Below are 16,100 nucleotides of genomic sequence, written 5' to 3'. Positions count from 1 at the left end.
TGAATATATTTACGTAATATCAAACTACATGAAAAACGTGAAAAAAGTCACTATATAACCATATTTGAGGATTTTAACTTCAAATCATAGAGCGAGTTTTCGTATTATTTAGTTCCAAGAAAAGACATATGACAATGTTGTTTCCAATACAAATGATAAAAAACAATGTGTTTTCATTAGAATTAACTATAATGTTCTTGATTTTCCGTTTATATTAACGATGGAAGATGTACACGTAAAACCGCTCTAATCCGGCTGAAACGTCGATATATGCAATAAAAACCGAACTTCTCCCCTTTTCAATATCTTACTCAGTATTTTAACGAGAAACAAATAGATGATTGAAAATGAAGTATTTAAGGTTATTATCTAATCAATTGTGTGTTTGCATCATTTTTATCGTATATATATATGAATTAAAACCCATGGACTGAAAATTCACAAAAACGTGGAAAACGGCATAATATTGCCTAATTCGATGATATTTTGTTTAAATCACATGAAGGAAAAGGAGATGATAAACGTCAAAATATTGCTATATTCGATGATTTTTCGTACGAAACAAAATGCAAGAAAAGTTGCCTAAAATGCAATATTATGCGAAATTCTGAGATTTGAAGGCCAAATCACATATCGTAATACTACATGAAATAGTTTCGAAATATTGGTAAATATGAATATATTTACGTAATATCAAACTACATGAAAAACGTGAAAAAGTCACTATATAACCATATTTGAGCATTTTAACTTCAAATCATAGAGCGAGGTTTCGTATTATTTAGATCCAAGAAAAGACATATGACAATGTTGTTTCCAATACAAATGATAAAAAACAATGTGTTTTCATTAGAATTAACTATAATGTTCTTGATTTTCCGTTTATATTAACGATGGAAGATGTACACGTAAAACCGCTCTAATCCGGCTGAAACGTCGATATATGCAATAAAAACCGAACTTCTCCCCTTTGCAATATCTTGCTCAGTATTTTAACGAGAAACAAATAGATGATTGAAAATGAAGTTTTTAAGGTTATTATCTAATCAATTATGTGTTTGCATCATTTTTATCGTATATATATATGAATTAATACCCATTGACGGAAAATTCACAAAAAACGTGGAAAACGGCAAAATATTGCCTAATTCGATGATATTTTGTTTAAATCACATGAAGGAAAAGGAGATGATAAACGTTAAAATATTGCTAAATTCGATGATTTTTCGTACGAAGCAAAATGCAAGAAAACTTGCTTAAATTGCAATATTATTATGCGAAATTCTGAGATTTGAAGGCCAAATCACATATCGTGATACTACATGAAATAGTATCGAAATATTGGTAAAAATGAATATATTTACGTAATATCAAACTACATGAAAAACGGGGAAAAAGTCACTATATAACCATATTTGAGGATTTCAACTTCAAATCATAGAGCGAGTTTTCGTATTATTTAGTTCCAAGAAAAGACATATGACAATGTTGTTTCCAATACAAATGATAAAAAACAATGTGTTTTCATTATAATTAACTATAATGTTCTTGATTTTCCGATTATATTAACGATGGAAGATGTACACGTAAAACCGCTCTAATCCGGCTGAAACGTCGATATATGCAATAAAAACCGAACTTCTCCCCTTTTCAATATCTTACTCAGTATTTTAACGAGAAACAAATAGATGATTGAAAATGAAGTATTTAAGGTTATTATCTAATCAATTATGTGTTTGCATCATTTTTATCGTATATATATATGAATTAATACCCATGGACGGAAAATTCACAAAAACGTGGAAAACGGCAAAATATTGCCTAGTTCGATGATATTTTGTTTAAATCACATGAAGGAAAAGGAGATGATAAACGTTAAAATATTGCTAAATTCGATGATTTTTCGTACGAAGCAAAATGCAAGAAAACTTGCTTAAAATGCAATATTATGCGAAATTCTGAGATTTGAAGGCCAAATCACATATCGTGATACTACATGAAATAGTATCGAAATATTGGTAAAAATGAATATATTTACGTAATATCAAACTACATGAAAAACGTGAAAAAAGTCACTATATAACCATATTTGAGGATTTTACCTTCAAATCATAGAGCGAGGTTTCGTATTATTTAGATCCAAGAAAAGACATATGACAATGTTGTTTCCAATACAAATGATAAAAAACAATGTGTTTTCATTAGAATTAACTATAATGTTCTTGATTTTCCGATTATATTAACGATGGAAGATGTACACGTAAAACCGCTCTAATCCGGCTGAAACGTCGATATATGCAATAAAAACCGAACTTCTCCCCTTTTCAATATCTTACTCAGTATTTTAACGAGAAACAAATAGATGATTGAAAATGAAGTATTTAAGGTTATTATCTAATCAATTATGTGTTTGCATCATTTTTATCGTATATATATATGAATTAATACCCATGGACTGAAAATTCACAAAAACGTGGAAAACGGCAAAATATTGCCTAGTTCGATGATATTTTGTTTAAATCACATGAAGGAAAAGGAGATGATATACGTTAAAATATTGCTAAATTCGAGGATTTTTCGTACGAAGCAAAAAGCAAGAAAACTTGCTTAAAATGCAATATTATTATGCGAAATTCTGAGATTTGAAGGCCAAATCACATATCGTGATACTACATGAAATAGTATCGAAATATTGGTAAAAATGAATATATTTACGTAATATCAAACTACATGAAAAACGTGAAAAAAGTCACTATATAACCATATTTGAGGATTTTAACTTCAAATCATAGAGCGAGTTTTCGTATTATTTAGTTCCAAGAAAAGACATATGACAATGTTGTTTCCAATACAAATGATAAAAAACAATGTGTTTTCATTAGAATTAACTATAATGTTCTTGATTTTCCGTTTATATTAACGATGGAAGATGTACACGTAAAACCGCTCTAATCCGGCTGAAACGTCGATATATGCAATAAAAACCGAACTTCTCCCCTTTTCAATATCTTACTCAGTATTTTAACGAGAAACAAATAGATGATTGAAAATGAAGTATTTAAGGTTATTATCTAATCAATTGTGTGTTTGCATCATTTTTATCGTATATATATATGAATTAAAACCCATGGACTGAAAATTCACAAAAACGTGGAAAACGGCATAATATTGCCTAATTCGATGATATTTTGTTTAAATCACATGAAGGAAAAGGAGATGATAAACGTCAAAATATTTGTATATTCGATGATTTTTCGTACGAAACAAAATGCAAGAAAAGTTGCCTAAAATGCAATATTATGCGAAATTCTGAGATTTGAAGGCCAAATCACATATCGTAATACTACATGAAATAGTTTCGAAATATTGGTAAATATGAATATATTTACGTAATATCAAACTACATGAAAAACGTGAAAAAGTCACTATATAACCATATTTGAGCATTTTAACTTCAAATCATAGAGCGAGGTTTCGTATTATTTAGATCCAAGAAAAGACATATGACAATGTTGTTTCCAATACAAATGATAAAAAACAATGTGTTTTCATTAGAATTAACTATAATGTTCTTGATTTTCCGTTTATATTAACGATGGAAGATGTACACGTAAAACCGCTCTAATCCGGCTGAAACGTCGATATATGCAATAAAAACCGAACTTCTCCCCTTTTCAATATCTTACTCAGTATTTTAACGAGAAACAAATAGATGATTGAAAATGAAGTATTTAAGGTTATTATCTAATCAATTATGTGTTTGCATCATTTTTATCGTATATATATATGAATTCATACCCATTGACGGAAAATTCACAAAAACGTGGAAAACGGCAAAATATTGCCTAATTCGATGATATTTTGTTTAAATCACATGAAGGAAAAGGAGATGATAACCGTTAAAATATTGCTAAATTCGATGATTTTTCGTACGAAGCAAAATGCAAGAAAACTTGCTTAAAATGCAATATTATTATGCGAAATTCTGAGATTTGAAGGCCAAATCACATATCGTGATACTACATGAAATAGTATCGAAATATTGGTAAAAATGAATATATTTACGTAATATCAAACTACATGAAAAACGTGAAAAAAGTCACTATATAACCATATTTGAGGATTTTACCTTCAAATCATAGAGCGAGGTTTCGTATTATTTAGTTCCAAGAAAAGACATATGACAATGTTGTTTCCAATACAAATGATAAAAAACAATGTGTTTTCATTAGAATTAACTATAATGTTCTTGATTTTCCGATTATATTAACGATGGAAGATGTACACGTAAAACCGCTCTAATCCGGCTGAAACGTCGATATATGCAATAAAAACCGAACTTCTCCCCTTTTCAATATCTTACTCAGTATTTTAACGAGAAACAAATAGATGATTGAAAATGAAGTATTTAGGGTTATTATCTAATCAATTATGTGTTTGCATCATTTTTATCGTATATATATATGAATTAATACCCATGGACTGAAAATTCACAAAAACGTGGAAAACGGCAAAATATTGCCTAGTTCGATGATATTTTGTTTAAATCACATGAAGGAAAAGGAGATGATAAACGTTAAAATATTGCTAAATTCGAGGATTTTTCGTACGAAGCAAAAAGCAAGAAAACTTGCTTAAAATGCAATATTATTATGCGAAATTCTGAGATTTGAAGGCCAAATCACATATCGTGATACTACATGAAATAGTATCGAAATATTGGTAAAAATGAATATATTTACGTAATATCAAACTACATGAAAAACGTGAAAAAAGTCACTATATAACCATATTTGAGGATTTTAACTTCAAATCATAGAGCGAGTTTTCGTATTATTTAGTTCCAAGAAAAGACATATGACAATGTTGTTTCCAATACAAATGATAAAAAACAATGTGTTTTCATTAGAATTAACTATAATGTTCTTGATTTTCCGTTTATATTAACGAGGGAAGATGTACACGTAAAACCGCTCTAATCCGGCTGAAACGTCGATATATGCAATAAAAACCGAACTTCTCCCCTTTTCAATATCTTACTCAGTATTTTAACGAGAAACAAATAGATGATTGAAAATGAAGTATTTAAGGTTATTATCTAATCAATTGTGTGTTTGCATCATTTTTATCGTATATATATGAATTAAAACCCATGGACTGAAAATTCACAAAAACGTGGAAAACGGCATAATATTGCCTAATTCGATGATATTTTGTTTAAATCACATGAAGGAAAAGGAGATGATAAACGTCAAAATATTGCTATATTCGATGATTTTTCGTACGAAAGAAAATGCAAGAAAACTTGCCTAAAATGCAATATTATGCGAAAATCTGAGATTTGAAGGCCAAATCACATATCGTGATACTACATGAAATAGTATCGAAATATTGGTAAAAATGAATATATTTATGTAATATCAAACTACATGAAAAACATGAAAAAAGTCACTATATAACCATATTTGAGGATTTTACCTTCAAATCATAGAGCGAGGTTTCGTATTATTTAGATCCAAGAAAAGACATATGACAATGTTGTTTCCAATACAAATGATAAAAAACAATGTGTTTTCATTAGAATTAACTATAATGTTCTTATTTTTCCGATTATATTAACGATGGAAGATGTACACATAAAACCGCTCTAATCCGGCTGAAACGTCGATATATGCAATAAAAACCGAACTTTTCCCCTTTTCAATTTCTTACTCAGTATTTTAACGAGAAACAAATAGATGATTGAAAATGAAGTATTTAAGGTTATTATCTAATCAATTGTGTGTTTGCATCATTTTTATCGTATATATATGAATTAAAACCCATGGACTGAAAATTCACAAAAACGTGGAAAACGGCATAATATTGCCTAATTCGATGATATTTTTTTTTAAATCACATGAAGGAAAAGGAGATGATAAACGTCAAAATATTGCCATATTCGATGGTTTTTCGTACGAAACAAAATGCAAGAAAACTTGCCTAAAATGCAATATTATGCGAAATTCTGAGATTTGAAGGCCAAATCACATATCGTAATACTACATGAAATAGTATCGAAATATTGGTAAATATGAATATATTTACGTAATATCAAACTACATGAAAAACGTGAAAAAGTCACTATATAACCATATTTGAGCATTTTAACTTCAAATCATAGAGCGAGGTTTCGTATTATTTAGATCCAAGAAAAGACATATGACAATGTTGTTTCCAATACAAATGATAAAAAACAATGTGTTTTCATTAGAATTAACTATAATGTTCTTGATTTTCCGTTTATATTAACGATGGAAGATGTACACGTAAAACCGCTCTAATCCGGCTGAAACGTCGATATATGCAATAAAAACCGAACTTCTCCCCTTTTCAATATCTTACTCAGTATTTTAACGAGAAACAAATAGATGATTGAAAATGAAGTATTTAAGGTTATTATCTAATCAATTATGTGTTTGCATCATTTTTATCGTATATATATATGAATTAATACCCATGGACGGAAAATTCACAAAAACGTGGAAAACGGCAAAATATTGCCTAATTCGATGATATTTTGTTTAAATCACATGAATGAAAAGGAGATGATAAACGTTAAAATATTGCTAAATTCGATGATTTTTCGTATGAAGCAAAATGCAAGAAAACTTGCTTAAAATGCAATATTATGCGAAATTCTGATATTTGAAGGCCAAATCACATATCGTGATACTACATGAAATAGTATCGAAATATTGGTAAAAATTAATATATTTACGTAATATCAAACTACATGAAAAACGTGAAAAAAGTCACTATATAACCATATTTGAGGATTTTACCTTCAAATCATAGAGCGAGGTTTCGTATTATTTAGATCCAAGAAAAGACATATGACAATGTTGTTTCCAATACAAATGATAAAAAACAATGTGTTTTCATTAGAATTAACTATAATGTTCTTGATTTTCCGTTTATATTAACGATGGAAGATGTACACGTAAAACCGCTCTAATCCGGCTGAAACGTCGATATATGCAATAAAAACCGAACTTCTCCCCTTTTCAATATCTTACTCAGTATTTTAACGAGAAACAAATAGATGATTGAAAATGAAGTATTTAAGGTTATTATCTAATCAATTATGTGTTTGCATCATTTTTATCGTATATATATGAATTAAAACATATGGACTGAAAATTCACAAAAACGTGGAAAACGGCATAATATTGCCTAATTCGATGATATTTTGTTCAAATCACATGAAGGAAAAGGAGATGATAAACGTCAAAATATTGCTATATTCGATGATTTTTCGTACGAAAGAAAATGCAAGAAAACTTGCCTAAAATGCAATATTATGCGAAAATCTGAGATTTGAAGGCCAAATCACATATCGTGATACTACATGAAATAGTATCGAAATATTGGTAAAAATGAATATATTTATGTAATATCAAACTACATGAAAAACGTGAAAAAAGTCACTATATAACCATATTTGAGGATTTTACCTTCAAATCATAGAGCGAGGTTTCGTAATATTTAGATCCAAGAAAAGACATATGACAATGTTGTTTCCAATACAAATGATAAAAAACAATGTGTTTTCATTAGAATTAACTATAATGTTCTTGATTTTCCGATTATATTAACGATGGAAGATGTACACATAAAACCGCTCTAATCCGGCTGAAACGTCGATATATGCAATAAAAACCGAACTTTTCCCCTTTTCAATTTCTTACTCAGTATTTTAACGAGAAACAAATAGATGATTGAAAATGAAGTATTTAAGGTTATTATCTAATCAATTGTGTGTTTGCATCATTTTTATCGTATATATATGAATTAAAACCCATGGACTGAAAATTCACAAAAACGTGGAAAACGGCATAATATTGCCTAATTCGATGATATTTTTTTTTAAATCACATGAAGGAAAAGGAGATGATAAACGTCAAAATATTGCCATATTCGATGATTTTTCGTACGAAACAAAATGCAAGAAAACTTGCCTAAAATGCAATATTATGCGAAATTCTGAGATTTGAAGGCCAAATCACATATCGTAATACTACATGAAATAGTATCGAAATATTGGTAAATATGAATATATTTACGTAATATCAAACTACATGAAAAACGTGAAAAAGTCACTATATAACCATATTTGAGCATTTTAACTTCAAATCATAGAGCGAGGTTTCGTATTATTTAGATCCAAGAAAAGACATATGACAATGTTGTTTCCAATACAAATGATAAGAAACAATGTGTTTTCATTAGAATTAACTATAATGTTCTTGATTTTCCGTTTATATTAACGATGGAAGATGTACACGTAAAACCGCTCTAATCCGGCTGAAACGTCGATATATGCAATAAAAACCGAACTTCTCCCCTTTTTTAATATCTTACTCAGTATTTTAACGAGAAACAAATAGATGATTGAAAATGAAGTATTTAAGGTTATTATCTAATCAATTATGTGTTTGCATCATTTTTATCGTATATATATGAATTAAAACATATGGACTGAAAATTCACAAAAACGTGGAAAACGGCATAATATTGCCTAATTCGATGATATTTTGTTTAAATCACATGAAGGAAAAGGAGATGATAAACGTCAAAATATTGCTATATTCGGTGATTTTTCGTACGAAAGAAAATGCAAGAAAACTTGCCTAAAATGCAATATTATTCGAAATTCTGAGATTTGTTGGCCAAATCACATATCGTGATACTACATGAAATAGTATCGAAATATTGGTAAAAATGAATATATTTATGTAATATCAAACTACATGAAAAACGTGAAAAAAGTCACTATATAACCATATTTGAGGATTTTACCTTCAAATCATAGAGCGAGGTTTCGTATTATTTAGATCCAAGAAAAGACATATGACAATGTTGTTTCCAATACAAATGATAAAAAACAATGTGTTTTCATTAGAATTAACTATAATGTTCTTGATTTTCCGATTATATTAACGATGGAAGATGTACACGTAAAACCGCTCTAATCCGGCTGAAACGTCGATATATGCAATAAAAACCAAACTTCTCCCCTTTTCAATATCTTACTCAGTATTTTAACGAGAAACAAATAGATGATTAAAAATGAAGTATTTAAGGTTATTATCTAATCAATTATGTGTTTGCATCATTTTTATCGTATATATATATGAATTAATACCCATGGACGGAAAATTCACAAAAACGTGGAAAACGGCAAAATATTGCCTAATTCGATGATATTTTGTTTAAATCACATGAAGGAAAAGGAGATGATAAACGTTAAAATATTGCTAAATTCGATGATTTTTCGTACGAAGCAAAATGCAAGAAAACTTGCTTAAAATGCAATATTATGCGAAATTCTGAGATTTGAAGGCCAAATCACATATCGTGATACTACATGAAATAGTATCGAAATATTGGTAAAAATGAATATAATTACGTAATATCAAACTACATGAAAAACGTGAAAAAAGTCACTATATAACCATATTTGAGGATTTTACCTTCAAATCATAGAGCGAGGTTTCGTATTATTTAGATCCAAGAAAAGACATATGACAATGTTGTTTCCAATACAAATGATAAAAAACAATGTGTTTTCATTAGAATTAACTATAATGTTCTTGATTTTCCGTTTATATTAACGATGGAAGATGTACACGTAAAACCGCTCTTATCCGGCTGAAACGTCGATATATGCAATAAAAACCGAACTTCTCCCCTTTTCAATATCTTACTCAGTATTTTAACGAGAAACAAATAGATGATTGAAAATGAAGTATTTAAGGTTATTATCTAATCAATTATGTGTTTGCATCATTTTTATCGTATATATATGAATTAAAACATATGGACTGAAAATTCACAAAAACGTGGAAAACGGCATAATATTGCCTAATTCGATGATATTTTGTTTAAATCACATGAAGGAAAAGGAGATGATAAACGTCAAAATATTGCTATATTCGATGATTTTTCGTACGAAAGAAAATGCAAGAAAACTTGCCTAAAATGCAATATTATGCGAAAATCTGAGATTTGAAGGCCAAATCACATATCGTGATACTACATGAAATAGTATCGAAATATTGGTAAAAATGAATATATTTATGTAATATCAAACTATATGAAAAACGTGAAAAAAGTCACTATATAACCATATTTGAGGATTTTACCTTCAAATCATAGAGCGAGGTTTCGTATTATTTAGATCCAAGAAAAGACATATGACAATGTTGTTTCCAATACAAATGATAAAAAACAATGTGTTTTCAATAGAATTAACTATAATGTTCTTGATTTTCCGATTATATTAACGATGGAAGATGTACACATAAAACCGCTCTAATCCGGCTGAAACGTCGATATATGCAATAAAAACCGAACTTTTCCCCTTTTCAATTTCTTACTCAGTATTTTAACGAGAAACAAATAGATGATTGAAAATGAAGTATTTAAGGTTATTATCTAATCAATTGTGTGTTTGCATCATTTTTATCGTATATATATGAATTAAAACCCATGGACTGAAAATTCACAAAAACGTGGAAAACGGCATAATATTGCCTAATTCGATGATATTTTTTTTTAAATCACATGAAGGAAAAGGAGATGATAAACGTCAAAATATTGCCATATTCGATGATTTTTCGTACGAAACAAAATGCAAGAAAACTTGCCTAAAATGCAATATTATGCGAAATTCTGAGATTTGAAGGCCAAATCACATATCGTAATACTACATGAAATAGTATCGAAATATTGGTAAATATGAATATATTTACGTAATATCAAACTACATGAAAAACGTGAAAAAGTCACTATATAACCATATTTGAGCATTTTAACTTCAAATCATAGAGCGAGGTTTCGTATTATTTAGATCCAAGAAAAGACATATGACAATGTTGTTTCCAATACAAATGATAAAAAACAATGTGTTTTCATTAGAATTAACTATAATGTTCTTGATTTTCCGTTTATATTAACGATGGAAGATGTACACGTAAAACCGCTCTAATCCGGCTGAAACGTCGATATATGCAATAAAAACCGAACTTCTCCCCTTTTCAATATCTTACTCAGTATTTTAACGAGAAACAAATAGATGATTGAAAATGAAGTATTTAAGGTTATTATCTAATCAATTATGTGTTTGCATCATTTTTATCGTATATATATATGAATTAATACCCATGGACGGAAAATTCACAAAAACGTGGAAAACGGCAAAATATTGCCTAATTCGATGATATTTTGTTTAAATCACATGAAGGAAAAGGAGATGATAAACGTTAAAATATTGCTAAATTCGATGATTTTTCGTACGAAGCAAAATGCAAGAAAACTTGCTTAAAATGCAATATTATGCGAAATTCTGATATTTGAAGGCCAAATCACATATCGTGATACTACATGAAATAGTATCGAAATATTGGTAAAAATGAATATATTTACGTAATATCAAACTACATGAAAAACGTGAAAAAAGTCACTATATAACCATATTTGAGGATTTTACCTTCAAATCATAGAGCGAGGTTTCGTATTATTTAGATCCAAGAAAAGACATATGACAATGTTGTTTCCAATACAAATGATAAAAAACAATGTGTTTTCATTAGAATTAACTATAATGTTTTTGATTTTCCGTTTATATTAACGATGGAAGATGTACACGTAAAACCGCTCTAATCCGGCTGAAACGTCGATATATGCAATAAAAACCGAACTTCTCCCCTTTTCAATATCTTACTCAGTATTTTAACGAGAAACAAATAGATGATTGAAAATGAAGTATTTAAGGTTATTATCTAATCAATTATGTGTTTGCATCATTTTTATCGTATATATATGAATAAAAACATATGGACTGAAAATTCACAAAAACGTGGAAAACGGCATAATATTGCCTAATTCGATGATATTTTGTTTAAATCACATGAAGGAAAAGGAGATGATAAACGTCAAAATATTGCTATATTCGATGATTTTTCGTACGAAAGAAAATGCAAGAAAACTTGCCTAAAATGCAATATTATTCGAAATTCTGAGATTTGAAGGCCAAATCACATATCGTGATACTACATGAAATAGTATCGAAATATTGGTAAAAATGAATATATTTACGTAATATCAAACTACATGAAAAACGTGAAAAAAGTCACTATATAACCATATTTGAGGATTTTACCTTCAAATCATAGAGCGAGGTTTCGTATTATTTAGATCCAAGAAAAGACATATGACAATGTTGTTTCCAATACAAATGATAAAAAACAATGTGTTTTCATTAGAATTAACTATAATGTTCTTGATTTTCCGTTTATATTAACGATGGAAGATGTACACGTAAAACCGCTCTAATCCGGCTGAAACGTCGATATATGCAATAAAAACCGAACTTCTCCCCATTTCAATATCTTACTCAGTATTTTAACGAGAAACAAATAGATGATTGAAAATGAAGTATTTAAGGTTATTATCTAATCAATTATGTGTTTGCATCATTTTTATCGTATATATATGAATTAAAACATATGGACTGAAAATTCACAAAAACGTGGAAAACGGCATAATATTGCCTAATTCGATGATATTTTGTTTAAATCACATGAAGGAAAAGGAGATGATAAACGTCAAAATATTGCTATATTCGATGATTTTTCGTACGAAAGAAAATGCAAGAAAACTTGCCTAAAATGCAATATTATTCGAAATTCTGAGATTTGAAGGCCAAATCACATATCGTGATACTACATGAAATAGTATCGAAATATTGGTAAAAATGAATATATTTATGTAATATCAAACTACATGAAAAACGTGAAAAAAGTCACTATATAACCATATTTGAGGATTTTACCTTCAAATCATAGAGCGAGGTTTCGTATTATTTAGATCCAAGAAAAGACATATGACAATGTTGTTTCCAATACAAATGATAAAAAACAATGTGTTTTCATTAGAATTAACTATAATGTTCTTGATTTTCCGATTATATTAACGATGGAAGATGTACACGTAAAACCGCTCTAATCCGGCTGAAACGTCGATATATGCAATAAAAACCAAACTTCTCCCCTTTTCAATATCTTACTCAGTATTTTAACGAGAAACAAATAGATGATTAAAAATGAAGTATTTAAGGTTATTATCTAATCAATTATGTGTTTGCATCATTTTTATCGTATATATATATGAATTAATACCCATGGACGGAAAATTCACAAAAACGTGGAAAACGGCAAAATATTGCCTAATTCGATGATATTTTGTTTAAATCACATGAAGGAAAAGGAGATGATAAACGTTAAAATATTGCTAAATTCGATGATTTTTCGTACGAAGCAAAATGCAAGAAAACTTGCTTAAAATGCAATATTATGCGAAATTCTGAGATTTGAAGGCCAAATCACATATCGTGATACTACATGAAATAGTATCGAAATATTGGTAAAAATGAATATATTTACGTAATATCAAACTACATGAAAAACGTGAAAAAATCACTATATAACCATATTTGAGGATTTTACCTTCAAATCATAGAGCGAGGTTTCGTATTATTTAGATCCAAGAAAAGACATATGACAATGTTGTTTCCAATACAAATGATAAAAAACAATGTGTTTTCATTAGAATTAACTATAATGTTCTTGATTTTCCGTTTATATTAACGATGGAAGATGTACACGTAAAACCGCTCTAATCCGGCTGAAACGTCGATATATGCAATAAAAACCGAACTTCTCCCCTTTTCAATATCTTACTCAGTATTTTAACGAGAAACAAATAGATGATTGAAAATGAAGTATTTAAGGTTATTATCTAATCAATTATGTGTTTGCATCATTTTTATCGTATATATATGAATTAAAACATATGGACTGAAAATTCACAATAACGTGGAAAACGGCATAATATTGCCTAATTCGATGATATTTTGTTTAAATCACATGAAGGAAAAGGAGATGATAAACGTCAAAATATTGCTATATTCGATGATTTTTCGTACGAAAGAAAATGCAAGAAAACTTGCCTAAAATGCAATATTATGCGAAATTCTGAGATTTGAAGGCCAAATCACATATCGTGATACTACATGAAATAGTATCGAAATATTGGTAAAAATGAATATATTTATGTAATATCAAACTACATGAAAAACGTGAAAAAAGTCACTATATAACCATATTTGAGGATTTTACCTTCAAATCATAGAGCGAGGTTTCGTATTATTTAGATCCAAGAAAAGACATATGACAATGTTGTTTCCAATACAAATGATAAAAAACAATGTGTTTTCATTAGAATTAACTATAATGTTCTTGATTTTCCGATTATATTAACGATGGAAGATGTACACGTAAAACCGCTCTAATCCGGCTGAAACGTTGATATATGCAATAAAAACCAAACTTCTCCCCTTTTCAATATCTTACTCAGTATTTTAACGAGAAACAAATAGATGATTAAAAATGAAGTATTTAAGGTTATTATCTAATCAAATATGTGTTTGCATCATTTTTATCGTATATATATATGAATTAATACCCATGGACGGAAAATTCACAAAAACGTGGAAAACGGCAAAATATTGCCTAATTCGATGATATTTTGTTTAAATCACATGAAGGAAAAGGAGATGATAAACGTTAAAATATTGCTAAATTCGATGATTTTTCGTACGAAGCAAAATGCAAGAAAACTTGCTTAAAATGCAATATTATGCGAAATTCTGAGATTTGAAGGCCAAATCACATATCGTGATACTACATGAAATAGTATCGAAATATTGGTAAAAATGAATATATTTACGTAATATCAAACTACATGAAAAACGTGAAAAAATCACTATATAACCATATTTGAGGATTTTACCTTCATATCATAGAGCGAGGTTTCGTATTATTTAGATCCAAGAAAAGATATATGACAATGTTGTTTCCAATACAAATGATAAAAAACAATGTGTTTTCATTAGAATTAACTATAATGTTCTTGATTTTCCGTTTATATTAACGATGGAAGATGTACACGTAAAACCGCTCTAATCCGGCTGAAACGTCGATATATGCAATAAAAACCGAACTTCTCCCCTTTTCAATATCTTACTCAGTATTTTAACGAGAAACAAATAGATGATTGAAAATGAAGTATTTAAGGTTATTATCTAATCAATTATGTGTTTGCATCATTTTTATCGTATATATATGAATTAAAACATATGGACTGAAAATTCACAATAACGTGGAAAACGGCATAATATTGCCTAATTCGATGATATTTTGTTTAAATCACATGAAGGAAAAGGAGATGATAAACGTCAAAATATTGCTATATTCGATGATTTTTCGTACGAAAGAAAATGCAAGAAAACTAGCCTAAAATGCAATATTATGCGAAATTCTGAGATTTGAAGGCCAAATCACATATCGTGATACTACATGAAATAGTATCGAAATATTGGTAAAAATGAATATATTTATGTAATATCAAACTACATGAAAAACGTGAAAAAAGTCACTATATAACCATATTTGAGGATTTTACCTTCAAATCATAGAGCGAGGTTTCGTATTATTTAGATCCAAGAAAAGACATATGACAATGTTGTTTCCAATACAAATGATAAAAAACAATGTGTTTTCATTAGAATTAACTATAATGTTCTTGATTTTCCGATTATATTAACGATGGAAGATGTACACGTAAAACCGCTCTAATCCGGCTGAAACGTTGATATATGCAATAAAAACCAAACTTCTCCCCTTTTCAATATCTTACTCAGTATTTTAACGAGAAACAAATAGATGATTAAAAATGAAGTATTTAAGGTTATTATCTAATCAAATATGTGTTTGCATCATTTTTATCGTATATATATATGAATTAATACCCATGGACGGAAAATTCACAAAAACGTGGAAAACGGCAAAATATTGCCTAATTCGATGATATTTTGTTTAAATCACATGAAGGAAAAGGAGATGATAAACGTTAAAATATTGCTAAATTCGATGATTTTTCGTACGAAGCAAAATGCAAGAAAACTTGCTTAAAATGCAATATTATGCGAAATTCTG

This window comes from Procambarus clarkii, chromosome 69 (genome assembly GCF_040958095.1).
Source record: "Procambarus clarkii isolate CNS0578487 chromosome 69, FALCON_Pclarkii_2.0, whole genome shotgun sequence".
In the NCBI taxonomy this organism is placed as follows: Eukaryota; Metazoa; Arthropoda; class Malacostraca; order Decapoda; family Cambaridae; genus Procambarus; species Procambarus clarkii.
This window is presented reverse-complemented; position numbering follows the sequence as displayed.